This window comes from Bos indicus, chromosome 14 (assembly GCF_029378745.1).
Source record: "Bos indicus isolate NIAB-ARS_2022 breed Sahiwal x Tharparkar chromosome 14, NIAB-ARS_B.indTharparkar_mat_pri_1.0, whole genome shotgun sequence".
NCBI classification, from domain to species: Eukaryota; Metazoa; Chordata; class Mammalia; order Artiodactyla; family Bovidae; genus Bos; species Bos indicus.
The window spans coordinates 57578745-57602161 of NC_091773.1; positions in this window are offsets into that span (position 1 = coordinate 57578745).

Sequence of the window (23417 nt, forward strand, 5' to 3'; positions counted from 1 at the left end):
ACCCACACTCCCCCAGACTAAATTTCTCACCCTTCTTCTGTGTTCCCATGGCATTTTATTTCTACTTACGTTAATGAATTTTCAGTTTGACTTGTGCTCCAGTCAGCTATGAATATACTTGTTCTGTGTCCAGATAATGAGCATTTGGGGTCAGGGATGGAATTTAATTAGTTTTTGTTGTTGTTGTTACCAGAACCTAACATTGTGTCTAGAACATTCTTGAATCTCCATTAAGTGTCAGATGATTTACACTTTTTCTGTTCCAGATTATAACCAGAGTTCTTATTCCGTGTCTCATTTTACATTGTGTTTCCAGGAACCAGTATAATGCAAAGACAGCTTAGATGGTAAGTAAATTGGGTTAATTGGGGCTGAGTAGGTGGAGGAATGGATAGACCCATGACACGTGAATGAAAACTGCAGGAATTCAAAATGATCTGTAATTTTTTTTTTTCTTGAGAGGTTATACTGTAAGAAAAATGCCTTTCTGCTTTCAACAAAAAGATTATAAAGACAATTTCTCCAAACATCAAAGAACATCAGATTATTTATATACTAATGAGAATCATGTGGGTTGCATTTCTCTCTGAATTAGACATATTTTGTTTAGAGTGTAAGGAACAACAAGAAACAAACCATGGATCCTAGCATAACAAAAACATCTGATAATACTTGAGCTGCCTATGTCCAAACTAGTAAGACGCACAATGAGTCTAGTACTCAGAGAGCGACAACACTGATCTGAACCTCAGCCAAGGAGGGGACAGCCAAAGCACAGATGACAGCATTCCTAGGGGCAGTGGAACGAGGAAAAGGAGATGTGGGAATTTCCATTATTGTACCAAAAACCCACAAAAGCCTCTGCTGTAGTGGCTCAGCAGTAAAGAATCCTCCTGACAATGTAGGAGAGGCAGGCTTGAACCCTGGGTTGGAAAAATCCCCTGGAGAAGGAAATGGCAACCCTCTCTAGTATTGTAGGTATCCCTGGTGGTTCAGACAATAAAGAATCTGGCTTCAGTGCAGGAGACCTGGCTTCAATTCCTGGGTCAGGAAGACACCTGGAGAAAGGAATGACTACCCACTCCAGTATTCTTTCCTGGTAAATTCCATGGACAGAGGAGCTTGGTAGGCTAGTCCATGGGTTCAAAAAGAGTCAGATACGACTGAGCAACTAACACTTTCACATTAGTATTCTTGCCTGGGAAATTCTGTGGACAGAGGATACAGTCCATGGGGTTGCAAAAGAGCCAAACACAACTTAGTGACTCAACAACAATTGTATATTCTGGAATATATTATTGCTTTTGTGAGTTTGTAGATTAAGAGTGAGGTTGAGCCACTTGGAAAAGGTGCCTGGTATGCAGACTGAGATCAGTAAAAGTGTATTCACTGACAGTCTCTGGACCTCAAAACTGAGAATTCTAACATTATTGGTGCCCTGTGGCACTTTGTCCCCATAGGAAAGGCTGTTAACTGAGAAATCTTGCAACCTGTGATTCTCTATCAAGAGTCACAGGGTGTTTTAGGTTGCCGTTGGGCTTTTGTTTGTTCACTTGTTTTGGTTTGGGTTTGGTTTTTCTGACCAGGAGGCTGTGCCCAGCTCCCACACAAGGTGACCTAGAAGTGCTGAATGGTGAATGTCTCAATAAACAATTTTTAGCAGATGACAAACGTCTGTAGCCCTTCTTTTCCCCTTGATCAAGGCAACTCTGGGATGAATTCTACACTGTATCCCAAATCTCTCAGCAGAAATGAGTTCCCGTTGCTCACACTGGCAACTAACTCGATAGCACACTATTTTGTTGTGTTATTTTCCTACCTGTCTTATCTCCAATCCTTTACCCATGTCCCTGCAATCACCTCTCAGATGAGTTACTTGCCCTCAAATCTTTTTCTCCTGCTCTACTTCAGGCAGAACCCACATCAGGAGAAGTCTATGTGCATCAGGTGCATGGTTAATTACTGAGAAACAGAGATGCCTTCAATAATGTAAAGACCAGTTGAGAGTGAGCTCAGTCACAGAGGAGCCTTTATAAGGACAGATGGAGCTGGTGGTCTCTGAAAGCATCCATCTAAATAACCAGTTGTAAGTTGTATTTTATATGTTGCCACTGTACTTCCCTTTATAAAGTTTTGCTAAATATGCCAGACTAGAGTAAAACATACCATGGATAGTTGAGAGAAGGATTTGTGCCCACTCTGTGCTAGAGTAGAAAAGTTAAAAGTGACCATCCCCAAGGCAATTTCAGGGGTGGCCCTGGAGACTGGGACGTCTCCAAGGGGGAGGTGAACCTAGACTGATACGGTTTTGAGCAGTTAAGTCCTACGGGTTTCCTCATGAGAACATGTTGCTGCCACGGTAACCGTGGACTGTTCCAGATTAAGGGAATCATCAGACTTCTTTAGGGTGGCCCCTGAGTTAAATGCATCCTGTATGTACTGGTTACATTCACTGAGAGCCAAGCCAATGGCCTGCTTCTCAGTTTTATACTATTCTTCACCTCTTCTCTATTGGCACACCTCTCACTGCCCCAGCGTCATTTCCCGGCCACATTTCTACTGCTCCAACTTCATTCCTCCCTGATTATATAGACCCAGAGCATTGTTAGTGCTATCAACCTTATAACGCAGTCTGCCATGTTTATAAAAGTGATTAAATACAATCTGATTTCCCATATTATTATTTCAGTGAGAAATGTATTTGGCTTAAAACATCTCAGTATGTTTCATTGTTTTCCAACATGCAAACCTTATTTATTTTCTACAAGAAACATTTTACCAAAAATATTTATTTCAAACTGTCAGGTCCTTTTGTATTATTGCGCTGAGCTTTCTACTCAGTGTCTCACAAGGTCAAAATCAAGGCCTCAGCAAGCTGCACACTCATCTGGAGCTTAGGATCCGTCTAAGCACTCTGTTGACAGAATGAAGCTCTTGAGGTTGTAGAACTGGAGTCTCCTTCCTGCTGGAGGTGAGCCGGTGGCCATACTTGGCTCTCGGCCACTCTCAGGGAAGACTGTATATCGTTGTTGCTGTTCAGTCACTCAGTCGTGTCCAACTCTTTGCAACTCTATGGACTGCAGCACGCCAGGCTTCTCTGTCCTTCACTATCTCCCAGAGTTTGCTCAAACTCATGTCCATTGAGTCAATGATGCCATGCAATCATCTCATCCCCTGTTGCCCCCTTCTCCTCCTGCCCTCAATCTTTCCCAGTGTAAGGGTCTTTTCCAATGAGTCGGCTCTTCACATCAGGTGGCCAAAGTATTGGAGCGTCAGCATCAGTTCTTCCAATGAATATTCAGGGTTGATTTCCTTTAGGATTGACTGGTTTGATCTCCTTGCAGTCCAAGTGACTCTCAAGAGTCCTCTCTAACACCACAGTTTGATTATATGGGCTTAACCTAATCATATGAACCCTGTAAATTGGGGTCTAGACATTAGAGACAGGAGTGAAATCCATTACCTTCACAGTCCTGGGCATTATACTGGGCAAGTGCAATATGAGGTAAAGAATTTTGGGGACCAGCAAAGAATTCTGCCTCCCATAGATGAGAAGGGGCTTACTGGGTGGTACAATGGTAAATAAATCTGCCCACCAATGTAGGAGATGCCGGTTCCATCCCTGAGATGGGAGGAACCCCTGGAGAGGAAAAGGAAATGGCAACCCACTCCAGCATTCTTGTGCAGAACATTCCTGTGGACAGAGGAGCCTAGTGGGCTACAATCCATGGGGCCACAGAGTAAGATACATCTTAGCAACTAAACAACAACAACAACATAGATGAGAAACAAAGTATATAATAATGCTCTGTTTATCAGGAAATAGATCTAGTGTTTTAGAAATGGTGCATATTCAAGAAAACATTGTCACCTATTACATATGTAGTTAATGTCTCAAGAAACAATCTTCAACAGAGAATGTATCTCTGCGGATAAACATCTCATACATGAATGCTAAGTTGCTTCCATCGTGTCTGACTCTTTGTGACCCTATGGGCTGTAGCCAGCCAGGCCTCTGTCCGTGGGATTCTCCAGGCGAGAATTCTGAAGTGGTTGCCGTGCCCTTCTCTAGGGGATCTTCCTGACTCAGGGGTCCAGCCCGCTTCCCTTATGCTTCCTGCATTGGCAGGCAGGGTCTTTACCACCAGCACCACCTGGGAAGCCCACAGATCTATGTCTCAGGTCAATGTGTGTCAGAAGACCTAGGCCACCAGCCTAGCATGGATATTTACCCCAGAAAATTCTCTTACCCTCTCTGATATTACTTCCTCAGATTTTAAACATGGATAATAATAACAGTCTTTGCTTGCTTTTTTTCCTTTCCTGTGCAGTATCATTGTCAGAATCAATGAGATATTTAAGTACTGTTGTGAGTATAAATCTCAATTTCACAAGCTCAGACAAGCAAGAAAGACCACAATAATTTACACTGTGATAATATAATTATATAATACATTATATGGTTTAATCAGCTTAATTTTAACTCCCCCTCAAATCAGCAAGGAAATCACTTCAGTTACTTGCGACTTCCCTATCCCTGCACAGTGTGGAGGTTCTAGAGTGTAATGGAGAGGCAAGGTCATGGAGACCACACCTCCAGTCATACTCCACATCAGTGACCCCCGAGCCACCCATTGTCCCGAGGGCAATCTTTTCCATCAGCTCTGGGATGCTAAAGGGTTGGGAGCTGGACCCACAATATATTGTAGCCTGACTGTTAATAAATCACAATCCTCAAACACGAAAGTCTTCCCCACCCAAGTTCTCTATCTTTGTGCATTTGGGTCCCACTGTCAGGAATGCCTTCAGTTTTCTACCCTGTATCCAGGGCTATTGAATATCTCTGAAACATTCTTAAAATTTTGCTCAAACATTACTATATCTTCCTTGATCACATCACCACATCCCCATGACTGTGAGTCCATACCATCTTAAAATGTATAGGAGCACCTGATACAAAGTATTAGAGTTCCTTGTTAGTGATGGCCTTTCTTTCTTACTAGATCATGAGTTCCCCAAGAGAAAGACTCTGTTAACTTGACTCTGGTAATTAACTGTTGTATGCTTTAAATTTAGCACAAAATTCAACCATGTAGAATGTGGTACATCAAAATAAATATTTAATGAAAGAATTTCACCATTTTCTCTCCCTTTTTTACACTCTATATTCCAGTTTTATTGAACTTTAAGTGTATTCTGTTGATCTGGCCCTTTCCTTCCCATGCCTTTGTATATTATGTCTCATATTATGCATCTGATATATCATATACATTATACATATACATTATGTATATGAGATTGCAGGCAATACTAGGAAGTGAAATCCTCATGTTGAAAAGTGATAAATGAAGGGAAAGAATTGCGATTTTTTTTTTTTGCCTTTTCTGGACAAATAATACCTCAGAGTTGATGGGAATATTTCTCTTCCTAGAATGATAGAATTACAATGCCATCATTTTATGTTCCCTGATGAGCTAGTGGATCTAAGCAATGGTTGCTGCTGCTGCTAAGTCACTTCAGTCGTGTCCGACTCTGTGCAACCCCATAGACGGCAGCCCACCAGGCTTCACCATCCCTGGGATTCTCCAGGCAAGAACACTGGAGTGGGTTGCCATTTCCTTCTCCAATGCATGAAATGAAAAGTTAAAGGGAAGTTGTTCAGTTGTGTCCGACTCTTAGTGACCCCATGGACTGCAGCCCACCAGGCTCCTCCATCCATGGGATTTTCCAGGCAAGAGTGCTGGAGTGGGGTGCCATCACCTTCTCCAAAGCAATGGTTATTGACATTAATAAAAATAATGAACTAAACACCATATAACTCCTATTTGAATCACACATTGTTTATGAAGCATTCTTGCCAAAAACCAAACCTGAATCCTATAAAACTCTACATGTAACTATCAATTTACAGAAATTTAAAAAATGGGCAGAGGATACGAACAAACATTTTTCCACAGAAGACGTACAGATGGCCAAGAGACACATAAAAAGATGCTCAACATCGCTAATCATCAGAGAAATGCAAATAAAAACCTCAGTGAGATAGCATATCACACCTGTCAGAATGGCTATCATCAAAAATACTGCAAATAATAAATATGGTTGAGGGGATGGAGAAAACGAAACCCTAGTCCACTGTTGGTGGGAATGTATTGAATTGACCAAAAATTTCCATCAGTGTTTAAACAAAAGACACATTCTTCATTTTCACCAAGAACTTTATTGAATAATGTATTCACAGTCTTGTTTCACTACCTTCTGCCATTTTTCAGGCAACTTCTTAATTCCGTCTTCCCAAAACCTGTTGTATTTTTGAGCAAAGAACTGTTCCAGGTATCTTTTACAGTCTTCTATGGAAATGAAATTTTTTTCCATTATGAGAATTTTGTAAAGACCAAAATAAATGAAAATCTGAAGATACAGTGTCTGATGAATGTGGCGGATGAATCAGAACTTCCTAGTCAATCTGTAATAGTTTTTGCCCAGTCATAAAAGAAACATTCAGTCTTGTATTATCCTGATTGAAGACTATGCATTTTCTGTTGACTGCTTCTGGACACTTTTTGTGGAGTGCTGCTTTCAGTTGGTCTAATTGGAAGCAGTATTTGTTGAAATCAATCATTTGGTTTTCTGGAAGGAGTTCACAATGGAGGACTCCCTTCCAATCCCACTGTATACACAGTATCACCATCTTTGGATGAAGACTGGCCTCTGGTGTGGTTGGTGGTGGCTCATTTCACTTGCCCCACAATCTCTTCTTTCCACATTATTGTACAGTATCCATTTTTCATCACCTGTCACAATTTGTTTTAAAAAAATGGAATGTTTTCATTATGTTTAAGTAGAAAATCACATGTGGAAACACAGTCAAGAAAGTTTTCTTCACTTAACTTATGTGGAACCCAAACATCAAAGTGACTAACATAACCAAGCTGGCGCAAATGATTTTCAATGCTTGATTTGGATATTTTGAGTATGTGTGCTATCTCCCACATGGTATTACATTGATTGTTCTCAATTAATGTCTGGGTTTGATCACTATCAATTTCAACTGATCATCTCGACTCTGTAGCTTTGTCCAGAGAGAAATCATCAGCATGAAACTTCAAAAACCACTTTTGACACATTCAATCAGTTACAGGACCATCTCCAAACACCGAACAAAATTTTTTGGGCCTTTCCGTTGTATTTTTAGCTTTCTTGAAATAATAAAGCATATTATGCTGAAGAGTTTTTTCTTTCATCTTCGATATGAAAATGGCTACACAAAAATTCACCAACTCTGATAAGTTTTTTTAAATGTATACTGATATGATAACTCTCACAATACAGTCTAAGAAAATCACTTTAAATGAAGTTAAAGACAAATATGCACGACTAGAACCATCTTACTGTAAAAAAAACTGAATGAGCTTCTTTTGGCCAACCCAATAAATTGATGCAGCCACTATGGAAAACATTATGGAGATTCCTTAGGAAATTAAAAGTAAAACTACTGTAGGATCCAGCAGTTCCCCTCCCGGGCATATATCTAGAATAAAGTAAAACACATTTGAAAAGATACATACAGTCCATGTTCATAACAGCATTTATCTACAATAGCCAAGATATGAAAGCAACTTAAGTGTCATCAATGGCCAAATGGAGATATATATATATATATATATATATATATATATATAATATACATGCATACAATATTAATTTACATATAATGGAACATTAGATATATTATATATAATGAAATATTACTCAGCCATAAAAAAGAACAAAGTTTTGCCATTTGTAATAAGATGGATGGACCTGGAGAGTATTAGGCTTAGAGAAATAAAGTCAGACATAGAAAGACAAATACAGTATGTTATCATTTATATGCGGAATCTAAAAAAGAAAACAGAAGAATGAATATAACAAAACAGAAACAGACTCACTGATGTGAAGAGCAAACTAGCGGTTACCCATGGGGAGAGGGCATGGGAGTGGGATGAGACAGAGTAAAGGATTAAAAGGTACAGGCTACCATGTGGAAAATAAACTACAGTGATACAGTTTATAGTGCAGGGAATACAGCCGATAATTTATAATAACTTTAAATTGAGTACAATCTATAAAAATATTGAATCCCTATGTTGTACACTTGAAAGTAATGTAATATTATAAATCAACTATACTTCAATAAAATGAAGTGTGTACATTAACTTTAAAGCCAGCACTTACAACTTCCTTTAAAGTATTTTGCATTTCCAGTTGTAACATACTTAAACAGAAGATTTTTATGACTACTGCCTATCTCGATACAAAGTATTTTAAAGAGCCTGCTGCATCTTAGATGCCTTGTGTTTATATAGAAGATACTCTTTAAGAGTTTGTGTACTCCGAGCATTTCTACATTTATGTACTCCTTTGTCTAAATAGCTTACCTATGAAGAAATCAGGAAATGATGTTCTCACCAATGTATCCCTGGAATCCCTTTGCAGAATTTCAGTGAAAACCAGCTGCTTCCTCAGTGGTTACAATTCATAGTTATTTCCACAAAACATTGTTTTTATTAAGAAAATGATTTTCTGCTGAGAATGCGTCATCTCTGCTACATCTTTCCTTTGGTGGTTTATAAAAGAAATAAACAGTTCTTTATGCAATTCATATTGAAATCAAAGTGAGAAAATGCCATCAGCTGAGACATGCTAATAACATTTGGGCCTTCCTCCATCAGCACTGCCAAATACCTAGGTGGGTGGCTTCTTCCTAATTCTCGTGTCCATTCATCTGTATCAACTTGGGCATTTTTCAGTGATTTTACACCAAAGGCATGCATTTAAATAGATAATTATATTTTATATTATTTTCTGTATATTCCTTTAGTCTTTTGTTATGACGAGAAGAATAAACATGTCCCCAAAAGTATCTGGCTTTCTGTTTTTCATCATCAAGTAACAAACCTCAAAACATCTTTTAAACATTGAATTTTTTAATTACTAAAATTGTGTAAAGTCTCGTGTTTCTTACTATTGTCTATATTGTACAAAGGTTTATTGTTGTTGTTCGGTCACTGAGACACGTCCGAATCTTTTGCAAGATTATGGACTGCCCTTGGACTTTGTAGCCTATCAGGGCCCTCTGTCCGTGGGATTTTCCAGGCAAAAATATTGGACTGGGTTGTCATTTCCTTTTCCAGGGAATCTTCCCAACCTAGGGATCAAACCTGCATTAGCAGGCAGGTTCTTTACCATTGAGCCACCTGGGAAGCCCATGCAAATGTATAGATATTTATTTTTATGTTCTGACGATTTTCCTCCAAATTCCTCATATAAATATGAGAGTTACCAGGGGCCATGTGGGTGATGAGTAAGTCTTAATTCTTTCCATTGAAAATCTTTAGACTTAATAGTTTACTGATTTATTTTTTATGATTAAAACAATTTTTAAAATTAAAACAGAAGCAGACATTCTAGTATTTCTCCCTGTGATCAAAGTTCTGTTCTACAAGCCTCTGGTATAGGGAACCCACTTTGAAATCCCTCTTCTCTCTTGTAAACTTCCTATGCATGTGTGCATGCTCAGTCACTTCAGTCGTGTCTGACTCTGTGACATTATGGCAGGCTCCTCTGTCCTTGGAATTCTCTAGGCAAGAATACTGGAGTGGGTTGCCATGCCCTCCTCCAGGGGGTCTTCCCCACCCAGTGATTGAACCGGTGTCTCTTGCATTGCAAGTGGATTCTTTACCTGCTGAGCCACCTGGGAAACCCCAAACTCTTCATTTAGAGACTAAAGTTGTAATCGTATTTGTAAAGCTGGATCCAAGTTCAGCATATGGCACATGCTAAATAGCTGCTTATGGAGCTAAAAAGAACTGAAATATTAGATATTGATTAAGTTATATATAGTCTTACTCTCTCAGAAGAGAAAATTCTGCCTGATTCGCTTAGCTTACTGTCTAAGGTTTATTTCACTCACTCTTAAATGACACCGATTATACATGTATCAGTGTTTAACAGTAACACTCATTTCATTTTATTACAGTTCTTAAAACTGTGTCCCTAAATATCTGAAATCGATTTAGAATGTTACAAATATCTGCTTAACTTAAAAGGGAGACTCTGACCATTAAATATATATATATAGTACTGTCCTCAGTGTCATTTCCTGTATTTAAGGAAGCAAGAGGCAAACCACAAAACCATTACTGAGCATGATATGTGTGCTTCTCTTAGATATTTAAAGACTACCACCAAACAACATTCCTTTGCTTCCACTTAATAATATTACTAGATTTAATCTCTAAAAACATACCTGAAATTTAAGACTTCTCCATTTATTAACCACTGTTTATTGGCCTTAAATAAAAAGATGATTTCTGCCTTAAGGATTTGCTGTGTGACTTAAACTAGAGGCTGAATGGAATTAATTCAATGTAGAGATCCAGTTTTAGCTGCTTTTGTAGTTCATAGTTACAATCATAAGGAGACCAACCAGCCCATATTTATGGAGCACCCACTGTGTGGAAAAAGCTGCAGTGGCACCATGGATAGCAAAAAAGAAAATAACCACTTTATCACAAGGAATGAACACGTAAGGAATGGACATCACAGTCAGACGCCTAGTATCATGCAGGTCACTCTGATAGATAATTGAATGGAACATTAATAACTGAACTAATTCAAGTATTTTTATTTTTTAAAACTTTAAGGTCGCATTCCTGAATGCTGATTGCAACATCTTGCAGATCCTAACAAAGGTTGTTCATCATTTCTATCCCAGGTCTTTGGCATGCTAAGGCAAGTTTCCCAGATCTTATTTGCTTGAAAGCTCTTAGTTCCCTTCCCTAAAACAGTGACTAGGAATTAGGGTTTGGTTCCCAGAAAGCAAAACTGAAACTCTCAAACAAACAAGAAGAAAGGAAAGCTCAAGGATAATGAAAGGGCCATCTTCAACTGGAGGGTAATAGGCACCACTGAGCAGGATATATAACTAACAAACATGTCAGGAGCATTGAAGACCAGGTCTAGAAAGACAAGATTGTCAGGAAACCAGCACCAATTAGATGTACATTCCAAAACAGAATTAGTTACACGAGTGTTACAAGAAGGCTGAGTATATATTTGGGTAGGTGTGTGGAGACTGTTTGAGGGAATTTTGATCTGTGGCTTAACAAAAGGAGGCATCATCTTAACATTTTGGTGGAGCTGGGACAAAGAGCAGATTGCCCAAAATTGTATTTGGAAATCTCACCATAATCAAGGCAGAACAACTGCAAAGACCAGTCCAGGGTGTAGTAGGGGAGGTGAGGCTGGGAGATCCCAGTAACAAGATAGGAAAATAGTTTTAGGAAGTTGTCATGGAAGATAAACAATGACTATCAGGGGCCAGTGTTTCCCCTGGAGGTGGAGGACATTCTCATATCCAAAACTCAGAGAGGAAGTAGTGACTTAGAAGACAAACATTCGGTTGATAAGAGGCAAAGCTTTCTCTTTGTCTTTTGCCTTAATTTTAAAACAAGGAGACATTCGAGCACTACTGTGAGAGAGCAAGGGGAGTTAGAAGTCACCTCCTGCAGAATTTGCTTTGTGTTTGTATGTTTATTAATAGACATTATGTACATACAGCTGGAGACTGGGAACACAATTAACATATTCTCTGCATCACTGAGGTTATATTTTTTCTCAGGGAGACTTAAGTGACACAAAAATGATTCACTGATATAGTCTCGGATAATGACAGATGCTATTAAGAAAATAAAGCAGGATAGGATGTGAGCATGAACGGGCAGGGGATGGTGGGGCCTTTTCAGGGAAAGTGGTCAGATGATAGTGAGAAGAAGACTTGAAGGGGACTTTAATGTGAAGAACCGAATTAGGCAAAACCTCTGGGTACAGAGTGTTCTAGATGAGCAAACAGCAAATGAAACGCTGCAGAGGCCCGCATGTGCTTGGTGTGCTTGGGAGAGAGAAGGTCAGTATGGAGGGAATAGGTCTGGGAGTGGTTGATGGGATTGCAGAGGTTGGCAGCAGCTGCGTCCTGTCATCTTCACAGTGTATTTTGAGGAATCGGGTTTTGTTCCAGGTGCTATAGGAAGCAGTGGAGGGTTTTGAGTAGCAAGCATTGTGATCTGAATGCATGCTTAAAAATTATCTCAGTTTTTTCTTTTCTTTTTTTAGATTTTAGTCTTTTCTTTTTCTTTTTTTTTTAATTTTATTTTATTTTTAAACTTTACAATATTGTATTAGTTTTGCCAAATATTGAAATGAATCCACCACAGGTATACATGTGTTCCCCATCCTGAACTCCCCTCCCTCCTCCCTCCCCATACCATCCATCTGGGTTGTCCCAGCGCACCAGCCCCAAGCATCAGTATCGTGCATCGAACCTGGACTGGCAATTCGTTTCATACATGATATTATACATGTTTCTTTTGCTTTGTAATAATGAGAGCTATAGCTGTATCTCTAATGCCCTACATCCCTTTCTTATCACTGATGTCACCATGGCACGGAGTATATGCCAAATATTATCCTAAGTATTATTCCAGAAATAAATTTTTTCATAGACTTTACTGTGGAAAATTTTAGGAAGACAATAAAAACAATCAGGAAAGGTGAATTCTACGAAGGAAAACTTTCAATGTATAAAATGTTCCCAAAGATAGTAAATTTCTTCTGATAGTAGAAGATCTAGTAACAATGGTGTATACTTTTCTCTTGGAAAAAAAAAAAAAAAAAAGGTACTAAAATTTCCTAGAAGATTATCACCATCAAAATAACACACTAGGACAGAATTCTGGCAAGAGATGAATGTTTCCTGATTCTGGTTCTGCTCCTCAGTGCTCTCTCAGTCACTGCTGCCTTCTTTTTGGCACATTTCTTGCTCTGCATTTCCTATTGCACATTCCCTACTGCATATATCCTGCTGTACATTTCCTATTGCAGTCAGGTACACTACTTATTTGCCACCAAGATGGATACAATTATTTGTTTAAAAGGTCCCATCCTACATGCTTCTTTCCTTTTCACTCAGGTCATCATTTGGTCATGTCTCTATTTGTCCAAGTGAAAGTGTTAGTCACTCAGTCATGTCTGATGCTCTGAAACCCCATGGACTGAATACTGAAGGGAGTAGCCATTCCTTTACGGATCTCCTGCATCGCAGGCGGGCTCTTTACCATCTGAGCCACCTAATCAATTCTCATTACCAATAAATATAATCTTGTGATCATTTATGTGCTTATACGATGAATAAAAACTATATTCAGGATAAGCAAACTCTGGAAGATAACATTTTCACATACAGAGAATAGGTTGAATCCCTCCCACTTAAAGTTGTGTGTTGCTGAGCAAATTATCTAACCTGTCTGAACCTCAGTTTCCACAAGGGAATGAGACTGTGATGGGCTTCCCAAGTGGCTCAGTGGTAAAGAATTCGCCTGACAATGCAGGAGCCACAGGAGACACAGGTTCAATCCCTGGGTCAGAGAGATGCCTGAAGGAGGAGATGGCAACCCACTCCAGTATTCTTGCCAGGATAATCCCATGGACAGGGGAGCCTGGCACACTACAGTCCATGGGGTCACAAAGAGTCAGACATGACTTAAGCACACAGGCATTCCTATTCCTAAGACTATAATAAGGGTTAAGGGGGAAATTTTAGAAACCTCACATTCTTGTACCCTAAACATGGTAAATATGCTTAAATGGTAGCTTTTATTATTTAAGTGGTTAAAATAACAATTACCAATGTAGCCTCATATTTTGATTAAAAGAAAGAAGATAGCGAACCTATAACCATTTCTGGTCCCTGAACCACCTAAAAAAATGCAGAGACCCACCCACAGGGGCTTATAAGAAAGGTCAAAAGGTTATATGAACATGTGAACATTTTTAACCACAATTTAGATAAATTCACCACAAAATGGACTTCCCTCGTGGCTCAGTCGGTAAAGCGTCTGTCTACAATGCGGGACACCTGGATTCGATCCCTGGGTCGGGAAGATTCCCTGGAGAAGGAAATGGCAACCCACTCCAGTACTCTTGGCTAGAAAATCCCATGGACGGAGGAGCCTGGTGTCCATGGGGTCGCAAAGAGTTGGACACAACTGAACGACTTCATTTTCACCACAAAATAGCTCAACTTTCAAATATGTGTTTTAAGAGTTAAAGAACATGAATAAGAAATAATAAGATTGAATATTTATGAAAGAGAACAATCTCTCAGGATGATTTCTTTATGATGGTCAGTTTTACTTAACATTCCTCTGTGGACACACTTAAGTAAAATCTTATGAAACTCAAGAAATTATTTTTCTGAAGGTTAGCACCTAGATTATTTTAAAATGACATTTATTTTTTGAAACAGAGCACTTTTTTTTTCCAAAGGAGTAAAACAATTCCTTGGCCTTCACCTCTGAACTCTCAACCTTCCCAAAAGACATCTCCAGCAATCTACAAACTCTCCCATATGGAATGATTTAATTTGACAAAGGACAAAAATACCAATTAACTTTATTTTAATTGACTCAAGTGTGTGATGTCTGGAAAAGTTGATGACTCAAAAGAAAATCTGACAAGACTGTTTTCAGATCAGAGGGAAATTGCAAAACTTTTGGCTGTGCACCAAATAGGCAAACTTTGGCAACATCCTGTAATAAAGACCAGGAGAAAATTGTTAGGTATGCAACAGTTTATTCAGGACAATGTTTAAAAGGTTTCCATTGGATAAAAAAGCCTTGTCTTCTTTTCATTTAATCTTGAATGTCCGTCTGCGTTTAGTATTCTTCACAATGAACTACTAATTAGAACCAGACCTCGTGCAAGCATCTCTGAAATTCTCCTCAGTAACTGTTGACCTGTAACACCCTCATGATTTCTACTGTGGGCCACTATTTTCCAAGCACTTGCCTTTTAAAAAAATTGTCCTGTATCAGTAGATTAGGATTGAATTGCACACTTGACTTTTTCCTTAGTATGTGTGTGTCCTTAGTTTCTCAGTCATGTCTGACTCTTTGCAACCCCATGGACTCTAGCCTGCCAGGCTCCTCTGTCCATGGGGATTCTCCAGGCAAGAATCCTGGAGTGGGTAGCCATTCCCTTCTCAGGAGAATCTTCCCAACCCAGGGATCGAACCCAGGTCTCCAGCATTGCAGTTGGCTTCTTTACTGTCTGAGCAACCAGGGAAATCCATACATACACATACATAAGTTTATATATGAGAGAAAGAAAAAGAAGGAAAAGAAGGAAGGAAGAAAGGAGAAAGGAAAGAAAGAAAAAGGAAAAAAAAAAAAGGATTCAGATCATTTTCCTTTGTGCCAGATTACCAGTTGATAAGATCTCCCTGGAACGAGGTTTCTGAAAGGCATTCCAAACTTTTAGCGAAGACTGATGATGTTATAGAATTCACGTTTAACCAATTTTCGGATGACACAAAGGAAAGGAGGCTACCTAACCTACTGACCATCTGTCAAGTCTCTGCCTCACCGCCACCAAAAAAAAGATACATGGGGTGAGGAGATGAATTTAATAGAAGGTTTTAAAATTACATCTTAAATATAGAAGGGCATGTGCACGTGTGCTCAGTCGTTTCAGTCGTGTCCGACTCTTTGTGACCCCGTGGACTGTAGTCTGCCAGGCTCCTCTGTCCATGGGATTCTCCAGGCAAGAATATTGGAGTGGGTCGCCAGGCCCTTCTCCAGGGGATCTTCCTGACCCAGGAATCGAACCCAAGTGTCCTGCGTCTCCTGCACTTCAGACTGATTCTTTATTACTGAGCCACCGGGGAAGCCCATAGAAGGACATAGTCACTGTAAAAGACATTCAGTTCAGTTCAGTCGCTCAGTCGTGTCCGACTCTTTGCGACCCCATAAACTGCAGCACATATCAAGCAGGACATAAGGCTTTAAAGTAAAACTTACAGGATTCTTTCCCATCCTTCTGGACCCCTACTCACTCCCCAAATATAATCACTCTTCAGTGCTTCTTGCCCAATCCTTTTGGACACTTTTTGTGTGAATGTAAGTATAATATGTAGATATACGCATATATATGTATATAGATAGATTCACACACTAATTCTTGTTAACAATTGCATAACAGTCTACTAAGTAGTGCCTCTTTAATTTCCTGTAAATTGAAAGTCAGTTTATTTATATGTAATGCTCAAACATCCTGATACACCAATCTTTGTACATTGACATAAACTTTCAAAAGTGGACTTATTAGATCAAAGGGTAGAAAATATAGGCGATCTACTAAAAAATCCCAATAAATATCTAAATTTAAATTTCACTAAAAAATCTGCAAACAACAAATAAAGATATAAATAAAATAGTCAAAATACAACACAAAAATAAAACAGAAGAAATGAGACATAGGGGATACAGTGAAATAATAAAAAAAAAATCATATTCAAGAATCAGAAAAAGAAAATTCAGAGAATATAGGAGAGACAAATTGAAAATAAAGTGGCTGAGAAGTTATAGAACCAGCACAAGGTATAAATGGTTAGATTCAGGAAAGAGAACAAATCTACAACTAGGGCTCATCCAATAAAACTATAGGACACCAAATAAAGAAAATTTAAAAGCAAGTAGGGAGAAAAAATGGCTAATATAGTATGGAAATAAAGTTTGACTGACAATAAACATCCAGATAACAACACTGAAAATAATGCTGAAACACAGCATAGATTTAAAAGCACAGGATTTTAAGTTGAGAGTAAACTCACTTTTAGTCAAAATTAAGAAGTGACTTCCAAAACAAACTAATATGAACTTAGACCTTATTGATAAAAAAAGATAGAACCTGTATTAGAATAAAGGAAAAGGGTTTAGAATGTGCACTATTTACATAAAATCACATTGGGAATGTCGAGCTTAGCTCTGGTACTATCGTTGTTTCAAGGGAAGAAACTCAAGTTTCTGTTATTCCAGGAGCCGTTGAAGAAATTGTGAATATTTAACAGAAGAAACAGATGGAGATCATGATAATTATTTTTAAGTAGTGTCAGTTTGAGTGGCAGCCACACAGAAGACTGTATGGGATAGATCTGAATGGCTGTACATGGGAACTACATGTGGATTGTCATATTTTGAGGAAAAAAGGCCTAATTATTAGAACTAAACAGAGATGTTCTAATGAACTCTTCCAAAAAGTAGTGAGATTCCTATCTGTACAGATGTTCAGAAGAAAAGCCAGAACACTCTTGGCAAGTAGGCTATAGAGAGAATTCAGGAAGTATGTGGGAAAAAAATAAACTTTAAGTTTTACATTAGTTAACCTGGAAGGATTTGAGTATCCACTGAGGGTGAAAAATAGAAATGAATTGGAAACCAACTTTCATAAAATCCCATCTTAGCCAACAAAGACTTCTTCCTAACTATTCCACCAAATAACCCAAACTATCAACATTTAATTGTTAAAATATTGACCTCTTTTCTAAGCTTAAAAGAAAAAAAAGTCCCTCTTATTTATATGGGCTTCCCTAAGTGGTTCAGATGGTAAAGAATCTGCCTGCAATGTGGGAGACCTGGGTTGGATCCTTTTGGGAATATCCCTGGAGGAGGGAATAGCCCGCTACCCACTCCAGTATGGCTTCTTTTTTTTAGTTTTAAATGACATTAGGTACATTTACTAAGTTTCTTCAGTCCTATGACCAGAGTCAAAGAAAATAACTATCAAAGCTCTAATGGCCAGTGCCAGTTTTGGGAGTGTGGATTTCCATATTTTCATTCAGGTATTTTGTGTTCTACGTTACATTATTTCTTCAGATCCTTTACTGGAGCTGAGGGAAGGGCACTTTGAACTGCTGAATCAAAATTCTATAAAGCAGAGACGGCACTAAACCTAGGAGAGCCGCCGTTCTGTGGAATAAGCCCTGGGTCCAAGCGCTCACTCTGCTGTATACTAATTCACTAGCTGTGGCTGTGTGACCTTAAGCAAGTTACCTCACCTCCTTCGAGCATCAGTTTTCCTGTCTCTAAAATGAAGATCACTGTAACTCTCTTTCAGGGCTATTGGGAAGTTTAAATAAGGGGGCAAATCCTCTTATTAGCTCAGTTCCAGTACATAGTTAGTTCTTGTTATATGTCACTTTTCTTCTCAACTAATTATCTAAGTTTGTTTTTAAGCAATGAACAAAACAGTTTCACAAGACTAAGCTGCACGAGTAAGTACAAATCTGGTAGTTTCTATCACATACTCAGGGCTTAGCACAATGTAGGCCCACAAAAATAAAATATTGTAATTTATAACATATAGACCATATCACTAATTTGAAAAAAAAAAAAGTTAAGATTAAAATTTCCCTGCCACTTTCTGACTTGAACTAGTACATTAAAACAATGACACTGCCTCAAAATTTGAGAAAAACCAGCTTTTGGATTGTAAATACTAGATCTCAACAGAAGCTCTATTTTCTTATCTCCAAATACACAGAGGCTGAATTCTCTATAGGGCAGCTTCTTAGGACAGGCCAAAACCCCGAGGGCCCTAACATCTAACCAGCAAGAGCTGCCTTTTAAGTGTGTATTTGTAGATGTCATTTGCGAAAGTCAACTTCCCATTTCAGCGTGAGTCTAGGACCACAGAATCCATCTGGTTTGCATTTCACTTCCAAATGTAGAACCAGGTGTCTTTCATGTGTGCTTAATTTTCGAGGGAGGGTGTACCACAAGACTCGGAATGATTTGAAGTGGTTTAATAACACAGATAAAGGATACTGTATTGCCGAAATACAATCACTTCTTGTTGTTGCTCTTATTGTTGTTGGTATGGACTGAATTTAAATTTTCTTTCAACTTGTAAGCTTGGAATGACAGACAGTAAGCCTGATTTTAGGTACACATTGAGCTCACATACATTTGCAGAGGATTCATAGAGGATTGTTTGCACTCAATGAGAATTTCAGAAACTAGACCAGAAAAAAAAAAAAAGAGAAAGAGAGAGAGAGAGGGAAGGAGGGAGGGAAAGTGGAGTTGGAGAGAAAGAGCCTTCACTAACATCTTTATCAAACAATTAGTCATCCTTGAGGAATGTGGTTCAGTTTCTTTGATAGCATGAAATTTAAGCAAAAGAATAAGTATTACGCTCTATACAGAAATTAAGCTGTCTTGGGGGAAAACTTTTTGATAAATGAAAAGCAATTTCATCTCCTTTTATACAGAGTGCTATAAAATGATTTCCATTGGGAGAATGAGTCCACTTTTAATTAAATAGAGACCATGCTATGAGTCCATGTAGAGTGTTTCCATTCTGCTCCCCAAACCCATCATCAAAAAATCACTAATCACATATAACTTTCCTAGTGTTAACACAATATATGACATTTTACATGCTGCTGCTGCTGCTGCTAAGTTGCTTCAGTCGTGTCCGACTCTGTGCAACCCCGTAGACGGCAGCCCACCAGGCTCCCCCGTCCCTGGGATTCTCCAGGCAAGAACACTGGAGTGGGGTGCCATTGCCTTCTCCGTTTACGTGCTAAAGGAAGTAAATACCACCAAATAAGTGACCGCCAAAGAGAGATTCCTTATTTTGCAGAATCACTAGCACTCAGAAACAAACTTGTCTTAAAAATACAAATCAATAATGATATTTCTTGAATACCCTAAAATAGAAACTGACATAAACATGGCAGAATAGGCATATATGATCTATGTGGAATTAAGACAATACCAATTGAGCCTATTTTAACTAATTGCTAGTTAACTAACATTTCTAAAAAATGAAAAATGTGATTTATTATAGAGCAACCAGCTCTGAGTCTAAAATTTCCTTTCAAAGATGTCTCAAAAATGTGTGTCCTGTTTTTAAGGGACCAACTTTCAAGAAATACAGTCCTTGGTTGGCAATCATAAACCCTTGATCTGTGTTTCTTAGCTGAAAGATAACCCTTCCCAGAATGCAGAGACACACATGTCAAGTTTACCAGGTACAGTGATTCCTATCATGTTTTAAACAATCTCTCCTTCTTGTTGTATTATATGCTTTGTAAATAATCAATACAAAAACACAAGAAAATATCTTGGTTCAAGAGATTTGTACAGAGAAAGCTCAGACACCTTCTTGCATTGGGTGACGGGGTTACTGCATGGGACGGGGGAGGGGCATGAGGCTTCTCAGGAGCCACCTCTGGGGTGTATCCAGCATTTATACTCCTAGGTGTCAGAGGTGCTGGACTGTGCTTCTAGGCATTCATCATAGATCTGGCAGGCTTTCAGGGGATTCAGCTTTGTGTTCAGCTCAATAAAGTAATGCCAGCTCCATGGCTTAGAAGGGATGTGACACTGAGAACTAACTTCACTACCTTGAACTTCAGTAATAAGCATTAAATAAGATAATGCACTAGATGCACTTAGCTCACTGTCTGGTCCAGGTAGACAATCACTGTATTACTAGTAGTACTATTAGTATTGTTTTTATTAAACCCCAACCCCAGAGGAAGATTGCAGCCTACCAGGGCCTTATCAGAATGCACAGGGTCAAATATAAGTGTTGTCAGCCAACAGACATTTTCGGTCATGTTGACATTATAGAATAAAGAAACACACTCCTGCAAGCTAATTAAGATTAAGGATCACAATTTTCCTTTAAGAAAAGCAGAAATAAATTGGATTTCTCTGCCTATCCCAGTTTAAAGACTATAAAGCTTATTAAAAACAGAGTAAATAATGGCTTTTCATTAATTTGATTTATTTAGATGTAAAAGAAACTGGAGGAATGCACATCCTGAACTTGTTATATATCACAAACTCCTGAACTGCAGAAAGAATGGAGGAAGTATACTGTCCATACTCCAGAAGCAGGGATCAATGTTTTCAAGGTTGAAACTATTTCACTTAAACCCTAACACATGGAAAGGATTTTTTCCAGATACACAGAATAAAGATTGATAATAAAAATGCAATACAACCCTAAGGTGAACTTGATAGGTAAGCCAAGACTCAAGAGGGCAGAGAGTCATTTCCTTATGACTGAATCCTCACCTACCTAAGTCCCTTTGAGAGCTTCAGGGCTTGTAGAAGTCAACTGGGAGCAGCTGGGTTGATTAACAAAGATATTCATTGGATAAACATATATTGAATCGCTATTATATAGTCAGATGCTATGCCAGACTGCAAAGAAACAAAGATGGCTAAGATGCTTCTGCTGCAGCCAGCCTTAGAATTCTATCGCATCCAGAGATGCTAGAAGCATAAATGATGACTATAGCGCGGCAACAAAAGTTACCAAAGAGCTGCCAAAATGCAAGATGCCATGTACACCTGAGGAAGGGGCACTCCACTTTACCCAAGGGACAGAAAAGATTTTGGTGAGGTTGAAGCACTTTGAACCAGTGGATTTGGAAGAACTGCCTGGGGGCATAACTTGGAATATTTGGAATAACTGCTCCCTTAGGGGCAGTAGTCTGTCACAAGTGGCTGGCATGAACTTGTATTTGCATAGCACTTTATAGATTGATAAAATGCCAGATGTATGTCAGGTATTCCTAAGAGAAAATGTGGAAGGGACATGACCGATGTGCTGGAGGGGATGCCAAATTTGCTCCAACTCTCTCTCCCCTCAGGTAACTTCGACTGAGTACTTAAAAGATGAATACTGCTAAGTCACTTCAGTCGAGTCCGACTCTATGCGACCCCATAGACGGCAGCCCACCAGGCTCCCCCGTCCCTGGGATTCTCCAGGCAAGAACACTGGAGTGGGTTGCCATTTCCTCCTCCAATGCATGAAAGTGAAAAGTGAAAGTGAAGTCGCTCAGTCGTGTCCAACTCTTCACAACCCCATGGACTGCAGCCTACCAGGCTCCTCGGTCCATGGGATTTTCCAGGCAAGAGTACTGGAGTAGGGTGCCATTGCCTTCTCCGAAAAGATGAATAGAGGTTTGCAAAATTAAAATGATGAACATGGTCACCCCTGGCAGAAAGGTAAGACAGGAACAAGAAAATTGAGGGAATTCCAGTAGTTTAATTTGGTGAGCAATGGATCTCATTCTGGCAGTACATTAGAATCTCTTGATGGGTTATTTTCTTTTTTAAACAGTTTCTAGGCTTCACTCACACTCTTAGGTTGGGCATGGGGTCTTGGCATGGTCTTTGTTAAAAGCTCCTAAGGTGATTCTAATGCGCAGTCAGACTTCAGAACTGTTACTCCAGCAAAGTGCCTATGGGGGCAGGGAGAAGCGGTACAAAGAGAAGAAACAATGCCGGAGGTGGGCACTCCATCAGATTTCCAGATAAAAATTAGGTCTTGTCATATAAGAAAAGTAGAGAATTTTTCAATGGGAAGTTGTTAATGGGAGTATGGTGTGATAGGAGAGTCATCCTCTTCCATTTGGGAGGTGGTGTGAAAGTTGAATTAAAAGGGGAACTGGATAGGAGGAAGGGAGGCCAGAGTTTATTGATTCTAGTGGAGGGGTTAAGCATGCGGAGTGAAGGGGAGAAGAAGTGGATTTTAGAGATATTAGGGGCTCAGGACTCATGTGCCTTGGAGTGTGAGGGAAAGAGAAAAACCAAGAAAAAAAAAAACTCATTTCAAATTTGGGTAATCTGCTAGATTTTTTTTTTTTTTTAATCATCCAGTCACCACATACAGAGCAAAATAAGAGGAACTAGTCTGGAGGTAAAGAAGATGAATGAGGCATTGGACGATGTGAATTCAAAGTATACAAGGAATAACTAGATGGTACTTTTCAGAGGGTGTGTGGATGTCTGGAGTAGCACTTAGAAGAAAGATCTGGGTTGGAAAATTAGAGATACGGACCTTTGGTTATGGGCAGGATGGTGATAAAAAATGAGTCTCAGGTAAGAATGCTATCCCCAGGAGTGAATGTGCAGTGAGGAGAAAAGATGACAGAGGATAAAGCTATGCAAAAACTTTAAATTTCTTTTTCAATTAACGAATGGCTTGGGGCCATATAATACATCAATTTAAGCACCTGATTATATAAAATATATTATTAAATAAAATGTTATTTGTTAAAGAATGAACATGGAAGCACTGCAAATTAAAATGTCTTTTTTTTAAATCTATGTGATTAACCACCACCAACTCTCATTTTAAATCTTAATAGCAAATATCTTTCTCTGATAGCACATCCTTATTTACAACTAGTTGGTTTGGTAAAACAATCTTAGCATCTTAGGAGTAGGAGTCAAAAAACTAAAAATGCAATAGGCTTTTTTTTTCTCTCTCTCTCTCTTCCAATTTTGTTAATAGATCTTTGACATACACACTGTATAATTTTAAAGGGTACAACATAATGATTTGACTTACATGCATAGTAAAATGATTACCACAATTAGTTTAGTGAGCGTTCATCATCTCACAGATAAAAAAATAAAAGAAAAAGAAAAAACTATTTCATTGTAATGAGAACACTTGAGATTTACTCTCTTAATTTTTGCATATAACATACAGCCTAGACGGTAAAGAATCCA